This window comes from Crinia signifera, chromosome 5 (assembly GCF_055691185.1).
Source record: "Crinia signifera chromosome 5, ASM5569118v1, whole genome shotgun sequence".
NCBI lineage: Eukaryota > Metazoa > Chordata > Amphibia > Anura > Myobatrachidae > Crinia > Crinia signifera.
The window spans coordinates 71,387,766-71,400,524 of NC_139221.1; the positions used below are offsets into that span (position 1 = coordinate 71,387,766).

General features: G+C 39.7%; 1 protein-coding gene across 2 annotated transcripts in view; it reads right to left on the minus strand.

Moving 5' to 3' along the window:
- Positions 1–12,759, minus strand: part of DTNA (dystrobrevin alpha) — a 236,085-nt gene that overhangs the window by 178,490 nt on the left and 44,836 nt on the right. The window lies entirely within an intron of this gene.

A 12,759-nucleotide genomic window follows, 5' to 3' on the forward strand; every position in this document is an offset into this window, starting at 1 on the left:
AAGTCAAAATATGAGATGATAATGGGCACTGGGGGTGGAACGCACAATGCAATTTTGATGGGTAATAGAGAACATTTGAGATCTATTAGATCATACCTAATTGGGTTCTATAAGATGTTGGTCTGGGCAGAGAGTAAAGGCAGCACTTAGGGCCTGACTCATGTTTCTAATACCCTTTATACATCTCAAAAGCTAGGTCGCACCAGGGATTTAGACATGGGTTCATCCTGGGTGCGACCCCGTATTTGCGACGCGGCAATAAACTGGGTCACTGACGTCAATCGGGGGCAGAGTGTCAGTGGGGGTGAGGGAAGAGACAGTGCTTGGAGTTGACACGATCTTCAAGTGCTGCCTCCTCCATAGTGTGGATTGGATCAGGCTGGATCCAGGTTACCCTTTCACACTGCACAGGTTAATCCTGGGTCCAACCCGGGATTAACCTTTCTTTTAACCTGGGTCGGAATGCCAGGTTGCTGTATCTGGGAAATTCAAATAAGGCCCTTTTACATAGCACATTGGTCGAACCGGCAACAAAAAAAGTCAATAAGATTTGTTTGTCATGATCTCCCTGCAGTAAAACCATGCTGTTTTGGATCCTGTAAATTGTTTAATTTAAGATATTTCACTATTCTTTAATTTAATAGTGTTTCCATTAATTTCCATACTACTGATGTAAGGCTCACTGGCCTGTAGTTACTTGCTTCTTCTTTGCTTCCGCTTTTGTGCAGTGAAACTACATTTGCTCTTTTCCAGTCCTCTGGAACTGCACCTGTATCTAGTGACTAGTTGAATAAATCTGTTAATGGTGCTACCAACACATCTTTTATTTATTTTAATATCCTTGGATGCATTCCATCTGACCCCATTGATTTATCCACTTAAATCAAATAAAAGCAAGCAACTGGGCAAACCCATGCTGCACCAGTATGTACTGTGAATAGAAAGAAATATAACCTCCCAAGTCAAAATCTTTCAGCTTCTTGCAATCAATTTTTATGTTTAATACCCTTTTTGTGCAAATGTAATATCTGGGGGATTTGACAGACCAATGTTAATTGGCTATGAATAGTCCAATTTTACATATCACTGTAACAGATGACAAGTCATAATAACAAACAGCTTTTTTTATTTTTGGATGAAGCAGAAACTTTGGTTCTGGCTGGGAACAGTCATCTGTGTTGATATAAACACATACACATACAGTACACAGTGCTTTCAGACTTCATAAATTCTAATTCTCTCCTGAGCAATCACTTGTATAACATTAATGCAGTTATACTAGGCTTGTCCTAAATTAGGTAGCCACCCCTCCCCCCCCCCCGAAAGGTGGGCAAGTCTCCCGCATCACCCTCCAACCCCCATACCCCAACTCAATCTGCCCCCTGCTTGCTACAAAGTTTGGATGCCGTCAGACTGTAGTTAACCAAGAAGGTTAAGGAGCCAAGTGTAGTTGCTTAAATCAATTTATTCCACAAACTGAGGTAAGAGGGAGAAAGATTAGCAGAGAATGGTTTGAGTAATGTGGAAGCTAGTACAGAGATCTAATCCCTTGCTCAGGTACTATGGCATCCTTAATGGATATCCATTTTTTTTTTCTAGTCTGAATCTGGCGCTCTGGACACTGGCCTTCTGGCTCACTAGCTGCACATTCCCACTTGGACTATAAACACAGGGCAGCATCCTCACTTTACTGCTCAACCAATCCTGGATGGTCTTCATTTGGCAGTCCTTATGCATGGTCATGCCTCCTTTTCCTTCCCTGTGTAGATATATCCCTCCAGCCCTACACAGAATCCATTGCTCACTATCATAGTCTTGATAGTGCTATTACATATAAATATATAGGACACCCATCAGGCATAACATTAAAAACACCTGCAGATTATTGTGTAAGCATCCAAAACAGCTTTAACCCATCAACGTATGGACTCTACAAGAGCTCCGAGTCCTGTAAAGGGGTGTACACAGGAGCTCGGGCTGGGATATTTTGACTTGGCTTAGTCAAATCAAGATGTAGCCACCAGAGATATCCAGCTGCCATACCCAGCATCTAGTCCATGTACAGCCAAATATATAATTGACTTGCCTGCACATTCTATTTGGCCAGGCGATAGAGATGCCACGAGGCCCACATTGCTATTCTGTCTAATCTTCTATTCGATTTTGACTATCTAGTCAAAACTGCCTGGCCAAATCGCCTTGTGTGTACACAATTTAAGTAGCAAAGTGAGGTGTACATGGCTCAACCTTTTTTTCTGGCACATCCCACAGATAATCGATTGAAATAGGATCTGGTGAATCTTAAAGCTAACGCAACACTTTAAACTCTTGTCATGTTACTAAAACCATTCATGAACAATGTTTGCAATGTGGCAGAATGCCTCTTTCCCAGGTAAATAATGCACGTACAACTTGCCATCTACATGATGTACAGTAAAAGTAAACTTGGTTCGTAGGATCAGACCACCTTCTTCCAATGCACCATGGTACAGTGGTCCATGGTACACTTCTGACACTCATATTCCTATTGTACATTGGTCGATCGACAGGTGTCAGCATAGGCACTATGATCACTCCGCGACTACGCATTGCACCTTTTAATTATAGCCAGCATTAAAGTTTCCTACAATTTATTCAGCAATAGCTTTCTGTAAGATCAGACCAGGCAGGCTAGGCTTTAATCCCAAACACACCAATTAGCCTGTGGCTTTCACTGACCCTGTCACTGGTTCACAGTTTGTTCTTTCTTGGTCACTTTTGGTACACACCATAAGACCTGCCGTTTTGGAGATGCTCTGTTGTCTAGGCATCTCAATTTGCCCTTTGTCAAAATCTCTCAGATCCTTATGCTTCACTATCAGACCACCCTTACACACAACCACAATATTTTACATTTACAATATTATTTTAAGATTTGAAATCCAAAGGAATACATGCATTAGTCACATCTGTGTGTTGAGTCCTATCAACGAAAGAGCACTACAGTATATAAATAAAATTATTATTATTATTATTGTACTTGCACAAGTTTGTTTATTGCCCGAAACGTCCTTTTCTCCAATAGATTTTTGGCACGGTCACCTACTTCCATAAGTGTTTCGGCGCTCTTGCCAATTAATGTTAATTTGCCTTGCAAAAACGCTTTACAAGATGTAGAGGTCAAAAACGCTCATTTGCAAAGTGGAGTAGCCTAGGTCTTTGCTGGGATTATTTTATTAAATGCTGGTTTTTAAAATATTTTCCGATATCTCTGGCAGGGAATTCCCAGGGGAAACATTAATTGTGCACTTGTAATGTATTGCCAAATTGTTTGTACCATTCTGCTTGTTCTAAATTAATTGGCCAACTTGTCTTTTTCTTTGTGTTGTGCTGCTTTTTGGTGTGCAAAAGGGAAAAAGTAGAATTAATCAGATGATTTCAGCAATAGTTAATTCAATACAGCAGATGGAAAACTGTTTGTAGTGTAATACAAGTCAGCCAGTGCAAGGAACGACATCTGTGTTTGATGCATGTCTGCAATTATTAAAATGTGTAAAAGGCAAATGAAAATGACACAATTTTTAGAAAGCCACAAGTAAAGCTTTATTTCATGCCACATTTTTTTTTAATTGCCATTATGCACCAGAGATTGATGGGTGGTCTCCGATTGTGCTCTGCGAGTTAGTCCTTTTGCATTTGGAAATGCACTAGACCAGGGGGTGGTCAAACCAGTCTTCAAGATCTACCAAAAGTTCACCTTTCCCAGACCACCTAGCTTGTCTATTCCCAACTGACACATTGTACATATCCACCGGTGACATGGAAAACATGAACTATTAGTAGATCTTGGAGGACAGGTTTGGCCACATCTGCACTAGGCAATAAAATTTGTCTAGCTATTACTGCAGTTATAAATCTGTCAGGCGTAAACACCTAGATGTATCTGTCCAATCTATCTGGTGGGAACAAAAATCTGGTAATGTATGGGAGCATATACGAAACGTACATTTTCTCCCAAACACTGGAACACAGACAATGGTCATTCTGACAAAATTGCCTAATCTATTTGAGATAAGAAATTTATCTGAAATATGTTTTTGTCTATTTTCCAGTGGGGTGAATGGTTGCTTGTCATTTCCCACTACACAGATTGGGCAGATAATCTGTAGGTGTGTTCCCAGTTGAGGAAATGTGTTTAGAACTCTATATGAACAAAAAAGCTCAGACTCACACTGGTCAGAAGGAAAGTGTTGGTGATTTACAAATGGTGTTAACCCCTTCCTGACAGAGCCAGTTTTTGCGTTCCTGACAGAGCCATTTTTTTCAAATCTGACATGTTTCACTTAAGTGGGGATAACTTTTTTTTGCTTTAACTTATCCCAGTGATTTTGAGATTGTTTTCTCGTGACACATTGTACTTCAAGTTAGTGGTAAATTTGGGTCGATACAGTCTGTGTTTTTTTGTGAAAAATACCAAAATGTCGTGAAAAAATGGAAAATTTAGCAATTTGCAAAATGTCACATTTTCTGCTTGTGAGACAAATAAACATACCACTCAAAATAGTTAATAACTAACAAAGACCATATGTCTACTTTATGTTGCAATCATTATTTCAACCTCCTTTTCATTTTTTTGGACACTAGGAGGCTTCAAATATGAATAGCAAATTCTCAAATTTTCAAGAAAATTTCAAACTCTGATTTTTTTAGGGACCAGGTCAGTTATGATGTGACTTTGAGTGACTTGTATGTGAGACACCCCCATAAATGATGCCATTTCAAAAACTGCACCCCTCACAGTATTCAAAACAGCATTTTGGAAGTTTGTTAACCCTTTAGGTGTTTCACAGGAATTAAAAGAAAGTGTAGGTGAAATTTCAAAATTTCATTTTTTTTGCAGATTTGCAATTTTAATACATTTTTCTAAGGAACACAGTAGATTTTACTAGAGAAATGTGACTAAAAATTGATTCCCCCAATTCTTTGGTTTTCATAAATATCCTATATGTGGCCCTAGTGTGCACGGTGACCAAACCACAGGCTTCATAATAGAAGGAGCACCTACTTGATTTTGGAGCCTCCTTTTTATGAGATTATTTTTTAGGCACAATGTAGGTTTCTAGGCACCATAAGATGCTAAAAGTTAGGTACCCCCCCACAAGTGACCCCATTTTGCAAACTACACCCTTCAGGGAATTCATCTAGGGGTATAGTGTACATTTCAAACCCCCAGGGGTTTCACCAATTGTGGTACAACTGGGCAGTGAAAATGAAAAAAATTAATTTTTCATTTTCACAGCTCAGTTGTATCAAAATTGGTGAAACCCCGGGGGGTTTGAAATGTACACTATACCCCTTGATGAATTCCCTGAAGGGTGTAGTTTGCAAAATGGGGTCACTTGTGGGGGGGTTCCACTGTATGGGTGTTTCGGGGGTCATTCAACCAGAATCTGTGCTGCAAAATCCAAAAATCACTCCTTCCCTTCTGAGTCCTGCCATGCACCCAACTGGTATTTTTTGGTCACACATGAGGCATTGCCGTACTCGGGAGAAATTGGGGCACAGATTTTGGGGTGCTTTGTCTCCTTCATTCCTTGTGAAAATGAAAAATTTTGAGCCAGATCTGCATTTTTGTGTAAAAAAATTAATTTTTTACAGAAAAATGCAGTTCTGGCTCAAAATTTTTTATTTTCACAAGGAATGAAGGACACAAAGCACCCCAAAATCTGTGCCCCAATTTCTCCTGAGTACGGCAATGCCTCACGTGTGACCAAAAAATACCAGTTGGGTGCATGGCAGGACTCAGAAGGGAAGGAGTGATTTTTGGTGGTGGAATGAATGGTGGGTGCTATGTCGCATTAGCAAGACCCCCGAAGCACCAATACAGTGGAACCCCCCCACAAGTGACCCCATTTTAGTCACCAGCTTTGGGAGGGGGGCTGGCGCTGCGGCTGGCGGGGGGGTGGGAGGGGTGCTGGCGCTGCGGCAGCCGGGTGGGTGGGAGGGAGGGGGGCTGCCGGGTGGGAGGGGGGGGGGGCTGGCGATCGGTGGTAATCGGTGCGGTATATACACACACACACATATATATATATATGTGGCTTCTTATCATTGGGACTGCAAGGTTCCTTATTGTTGGCACCAGGGCAAGCTACCTTGGCTTATACCCAAGTCCAGGAGTGCCAGTTCTCTCGCATCCTATATATATATATACATATATATATACACACACATATATATATATATATATATATGACAAAGAGAGAGTAGAGAGCGCTATATATTCTCCACCAGCTGTATGTAAAATCACCACTATGATTTGTGGTGTGAATAACCAATCCGAATCCAATGTGATAGAAATTCAATAATAAAACAATTTTATTAAAACATATTTTTCATTATTCACATCTGGATTTCATCTTAGGATATGATTTCAACAGCCCAACGCGTTTCGTCTTTAAAAAGACTTCATCAGGGGTTTGATTACACTGTAGATGGTAGAGATCATAATATGTTGTAAATAGTACAGAAAATCAATATGACCATTTACAACTAATTTATTATTCCAGTACATACCAAAAAGCTGTACATCAACAATTGTGCAGAAAAAACGTCCTTAGAATAGAAGGTTGGTCCGAGATTTTATAATCTAAAATAAGTTATTAGACAGATAATTAGGCACAACTGTGTGTCCAACTATAGAAGGTGAGCACTGAAAATAACATAATCGAGGATGAGGAGAGAGAGATGGAGAGGAAATGGTGAGGAGATTCAAGATTACATACCTATAGTGTGGTATGGTATCGTGACCCTTGTACATAGATATAAATTAGGCTGGGAGGTAAGTCCACAGCAATCCTAAAAGTACCTATAAGAAATGAACCACACCTATCAGTATGGGGTGACTCAAAAATGAAATAAAGACAGAGTGGTGAAGCCTTATTGTACATACCAGATGTTGGCAAGGACAGACTAACCAGATGGTCAATAATCAGTAAGGGTTCAACAACCCAATGACATCCTTGTCCAAAAGATAACCCAATAAGGTAAAATGTCTATAAAAAAATATATATATATGTATGTGACAATCGTACGTATTTTTTTATAGACATTTTACCTTATTGGGTTATCTTTTGGACAAGGATGTCATTGGGTTGTTGAACCCTTACTGATTATTGACCATCTGGTTAGTCTGTCCTTGCCAACATCTGGTATGTACAATAAGGCTTCACCACTCTGTCTTTATTTCATTTTTGAGTCACCCCATACTGATAGGTGTGGTTCATTTCTTATAGGTACTTTTAGGATTGCTGTGGACTTACCTCCCAGCCTAATTTATATCTATGTACAAGGGTCACGATACCATACCACACTATAGGTATGTAATCTTGAATCTCCTCACCATTTCCTCTCCATCTCTCTCTCCTCATCCTCGATTATGTTATTTTCAGTGCTCACCTTCTATAGTTGGACACACAGTTGTGCCTAATTATCTGTCTAATAACTTATTTTAGATTATAAAATCTCGGACCAACCTTCTATTCTAAGGACGTTTTTTCTGCACAATTGTTGATGTACAGCTTTTTGGTATGTACTGGAATAATAAATTAGTTGTAAATGGTCATATTGATTTTCTGTACTATTTACAACATATTATGATCTCTACCATCTACAGTGTAATCAAACCCCTGATGAAGTCTTTTTAAAGACGAAACGCGTTGGGCTGTTGAAATCATATCCTAAGATGAAATCCAGATGTGAATAATGAAAAATATGTTTTAATAAAATTGTTTTATTATTGAATTTCTATCACATTGGATTCGGATTGGTTATTCACACCACAAATCATAGTGGTGATTTTACATACAGCTGGTGGAGAATATATAGCGCTCTCTACTCTCTCTTTGTCTTGTCTTTGTTACATCTCCCACTAACAGGGGGGATCTGTAGAGAAGCTGCTTTGTGTACTGGGCGCTCTTGGGGTCACTTTGTGTTTTATATATATATATATATATATATATATATATATATATATATATATATATATAAATAAAAATATATTTTTCAGTGCATATATTTCATTTTTTACTTGTTCTGCAGCTTGATGCTGCTGCTGCTGCGGGGGGGAGGGGGGAGGAGGGCAGCGCTGCGTGCGCTCCAGACGCTCCGGGGGAGCCGGGGGAGCTGCTGCTGCTGCCGGGTGAGTGCCCGGCGGTTTCGACGGGGGGCTGCACATCGGTGGTGATCGGTGCTGTACTTGACAGCACCGATCACCACCGATCCCTGTGTTACCGAGCGGCTTAGCCGCCGGTAACACAGGAAACGCTGTGAATGGCTGTTCAGATTTGAACAGCCAATCACAGCGATCGCCGACCGGGGGGGGCACCCCTGCCCCCCCTGGGCGGCGAGGGGGGATGTCTGCTGTCAGGGACAGCAGACATCACCTAACTGTCACTGCGTCTCTAGACGCAGTGACAGTTAGAAGTCATGACGTACATGTACGTCAAATGTCGGGAAGTCCTTCCCGACCATGACGTACATGTACGTCAAATGTCGGGAAGGGGTTAAATGGCAGATTTTTGCATTTAAAAAAAAAATAATTATTTTTTTCCCTCCTTTTACTTCCATACAAAAAAAGGTTAAAAGCAGTAACAAATAAAGCTTATGGGGCACTTTGAAGTGACTGTAATTAAAATTGTGGTTCATAAAGCAATGAAAACTTTTATTTTTGGGGTAATTCAAGGCCATTTATTTTTAACCCCAAAAATGACATGTGATTAGTTGACTAGATCAAATGGAGAAATTAAATTGGGTGCTCCAGTTGGTAGTCTGATAAAGAGAAATCTGTTACGCCAGTTTCCATTATGACAGAAGCCTGCTCAGATCAGTAAGATCTGTGCAGCCTTCTGTGTGTAAAAGTGATTCAGCAGTTAGAAATAAGGAAAAACAAATGGTGTGCTGTCTCCCCCCCAAAAGTATTTCCAAAAGCTGGTCCTGGCTCAAAAAATTACAAGGAAACTAATGTGTAGGGTTCCCCTGTATTTAATGCACAGCAAAGGGATGCATTTGACAGTGACCACCAGCCGAAACATTCATCCCCCTTAACTAGTTAACCCAGATCAGCGTTTCCTGGGGGAAGTCAACCATGTCCTGGACTGAAGTTTGGGACTAGCCCCAGTACTCCAGAGCAGTGGGTGCTGAGTTGATAGCAACTAAGTCAAATTTAGAAGTAATTTTGTCTTTTACAGGAGGAATAAAAGGACCTAGCCATCCTGCCCTGCGTGCCTTTACTTGCTTCCAGGGCTGGTAGGGTCCCCACACAGTTTTGTCAATTTCGCCAGCCTGAAGCTAGTCTATTTTTCCATGAGTTTTTTTTTTTGGGCTAACTCTATGCCAGTTTAAAGCTTGCACCCTATTACATTGTGCTAGTTGTATGTTTTCAATGTAGAGTTTGGATTATGTGGATAGTGAAAATACAAGAAGCATGTAAATTGGTAATGTTTTTGCAGCCTATAATAAGCGAAGTTCAAAAAAAATTGTGAATTTAGCGCTAAACTCGCACTTTGTTTTAGAATGCTGCACCCTACTTTTTTAGCACCTAGTCTTGTTTTATTACTGTGCTCTTAACTGTAAAGTACAACGTAATATGCTAGAACTATACAGATAAATGTTTAAAATTAAACTTTTGAAATAAATAAATAAATACGGTTAGAGCTGGGGTAGCCAACCCTAGTCCTCGAGAGCTACCAACAGTGCGTGTTTTGCAGGTCTCCTCACAGAATCACAAGTGAGCTAATTAGCTCCATCTGTGGATCTTTTAAAATGTGTCAGTGATTAATGAGTGCAGCAGCTAGGTTGTCTGGAAAATGTGAACTGTTGGTAGCTCTCGAGGGCTAGGGATGGCTACCACTGGGTTAGAGCATGCATAGGGTTCCCGTGTTCCCGATTTTACAGAAGAGCCCTGTTTATTCCCACCTGAAACTAATTAGCTTTAAATACTCACCGAATTATAAGGTTCTGTATAAATAAGAATATCTTTCTGTAAAAGTTTCACTACCGCCTAAAGAAATGGTGAGATCACGGATGGAGACCATTCAAGGCCCCATAGGTGTCCTGTATCTTTCACAATCATGGTATTCCCAACATTTGCAGGATTGTCCTACTAAAAGAGTAAAATAATTTCTGCTTTGCACCGAATAGTATCAAGCTCTTTGTCTGTAAAGATCTCCTATGTTAGGATCGGATTTCTGGTCTCTGCTTTAATATCTGACAACCTAAGAATGAACTTTTGTTAGATTACAAGGCTGTAACACCAATCCTTATCCAGAATCTAGCCCTTTGCCAAATACTTTCCAATGCAAGTGCCCAGCATTTTTCATTTTGGAATTATCCACTAGCAGTAACAGTATATAAAAAAAATCAATATAAACTATTTACAGAAGGCAGTAAATGGATGAAATATAAGCCAAGCCGCACAGCAGCATAAAAACTATTTCTGTTGTATCTTAAGAGAGACATATGCTATGATGCAGAATGAGTAACCTACCAGCAGCAGGCGCTATAAAACACATTCACCATGCTAAAAGCCCAATGACATTTGTACTAGTGATCCTGATGTAAAAGTGCAGTGCATGTGGGGAATTCATTGGCATGAATACCCCTTTGTCACCAAAAATTCGGATTTTTAACATGCTGAATTTCTACAAATGAGAGACAATGATTGTTGTCCGTCAATCAATGGTTTTTATTGCTGGATTGGCTTCAGATAATAACAGTGCTGACGTAAGGCTCACATAAAATGAGACACAAAATGTCTGCCGAAATCTATGCCTTCATGTCCCTACTGTAGGTCAATATTATTTTTGGTATGAGGGAAGGAGGTTGCCATGACTACCAGAACTAGTCCAGCCCTGGAATAGCTAGAAAGATAAAATAAAATAGAAAGACACATAATTTATCTAGTAACAGGAAAGATGAGGAGGACAATTTCACATCTGAAAGACTTGTATAAAGCCTCTATTATTTTTATAAGAGTAGAATGCAATTGCCTACAGGCTATAATTCATAACAGTACATAATTAAATAAAGATTTTCTTCTATTTAATGGAATCTGAAAAATAAAGCAATACCTACCAGAAAAAAAAATCAAATAAATGAATGCATTTCTAAAAATGATGAATAGGTTTCTATTAATTTTCCTTTTAGATTTATCATTTCCGTCACTTTTATTTAAAGCATAATCATGGTGAAAAAATACCATCACTGTCTCCATACATGTCCTCAGACACCCCTCTCTAGGCGCACCGGGCCCTTGCGACATAGCTGCGGCAAGAGCCATTTTTTTTATAAACTTTATGTCTAATTCACTACTTTCAGTATTTTACACCTTGTGTAAGAGGGCCTACACACGGGGAGAGGAACATTCTGAGCAATGCTAGATCGCACAGAACTGTCACATGGCTCAGTAAACAGCGATGTGGCAGCCAAGTGCCACAGAGCGATCTGTCAGGGTACTGGCCCTGACACAAGTGATTAATATCCAGCATGCTGGATAAATCTGTAATCGCCAGAGAGATAGCAAAGCGCAGAGCCTTATAAATAACAGATAGTACAGTAATCATAAATTCTGCTAGAAATATGGAATTAAATGAAATTTAAATCATTATAGCCATGTAAAACTAAAAATTACAAATGTTCAATATCTGATTTTAAATAGAGTCTTTAGTACTTACAGCAAATAAATAGATGGTACAAATTGTGTATGTATTTGTGTTTCATCTATGACTGAATGAGATCAGTGATGATCATAAACAGGCCAAGCAGTACTGCCAACTGTCCAAGCTGTTTGTTCCAGCAGGGATTCTGCCAATGTCACGTATGCTCAGCAATTCCTCGTAGTGTAAAATATGATCTGTCTGGATTAGTATTTATTGATAATAAACCTACTAAAACAGACTCAGCAAACTGATACAGTAAGTAGCAATGTCATGAAAGCATGTACGCATTACAAGTTCTAGTAAGTAACAACACATTCTAAAAGAACCATCTACCACTAAGCACAGTAATTACATGGCAGTGTTCTGGCACTGGTTATATAGAATGTGTTCTGAAACCTCTAAGTACAAAGAAAAGAAAGAAAAATGATTAAGGCATATTCTAACCACAAACGTTCCTTGAACCTGTAGGTGTCTCGATTTCTTCCTTTGCTACACAATCCAAATTTTCAAAATGGGACTGCAGGTTATTGTTTTACACATACAGGGCAACATACACAAGTGTCCAGCAACTTTTAAATTGTGTGATGAGAAAGCAATGGTCATTTCCAAAGGCTGTGGAGCAAGATAGACCTTTTCCTTTAGCTTAGTTACAGACCCAACATTATGTGGCTGGCCTCCAGACCAAGGTGCTCTCACCGGATGACGAATATCTCTTTAGACTGTTGATGAGGAAGAATTCTTCTAAATGAGCAATCACGATACATTATTTGTTCCTTCATACTCCTTTGAAATACAGAAAACTGGGTTGGCACAACAGAGACCACTTTCCATCTCTAACATTATAAAAAAAAAAAAAGAAGAAGAAGCTATTCCACCCACCAGAGACATGCGCCAAGCTAGTCCCTACGGCACAGGTCTTCAACCTGTGGCCCTCCAGATGTTGTGGAACTACATGTCCAAGCATGCCCTGACAGTTTTGGCATGCTGTTATGAGAAGAAAAATGTGGCAATGCATGTTGGAACATGTAGTTTCACAACATCTGGAGGGCCACAGGTTGAAGACCCA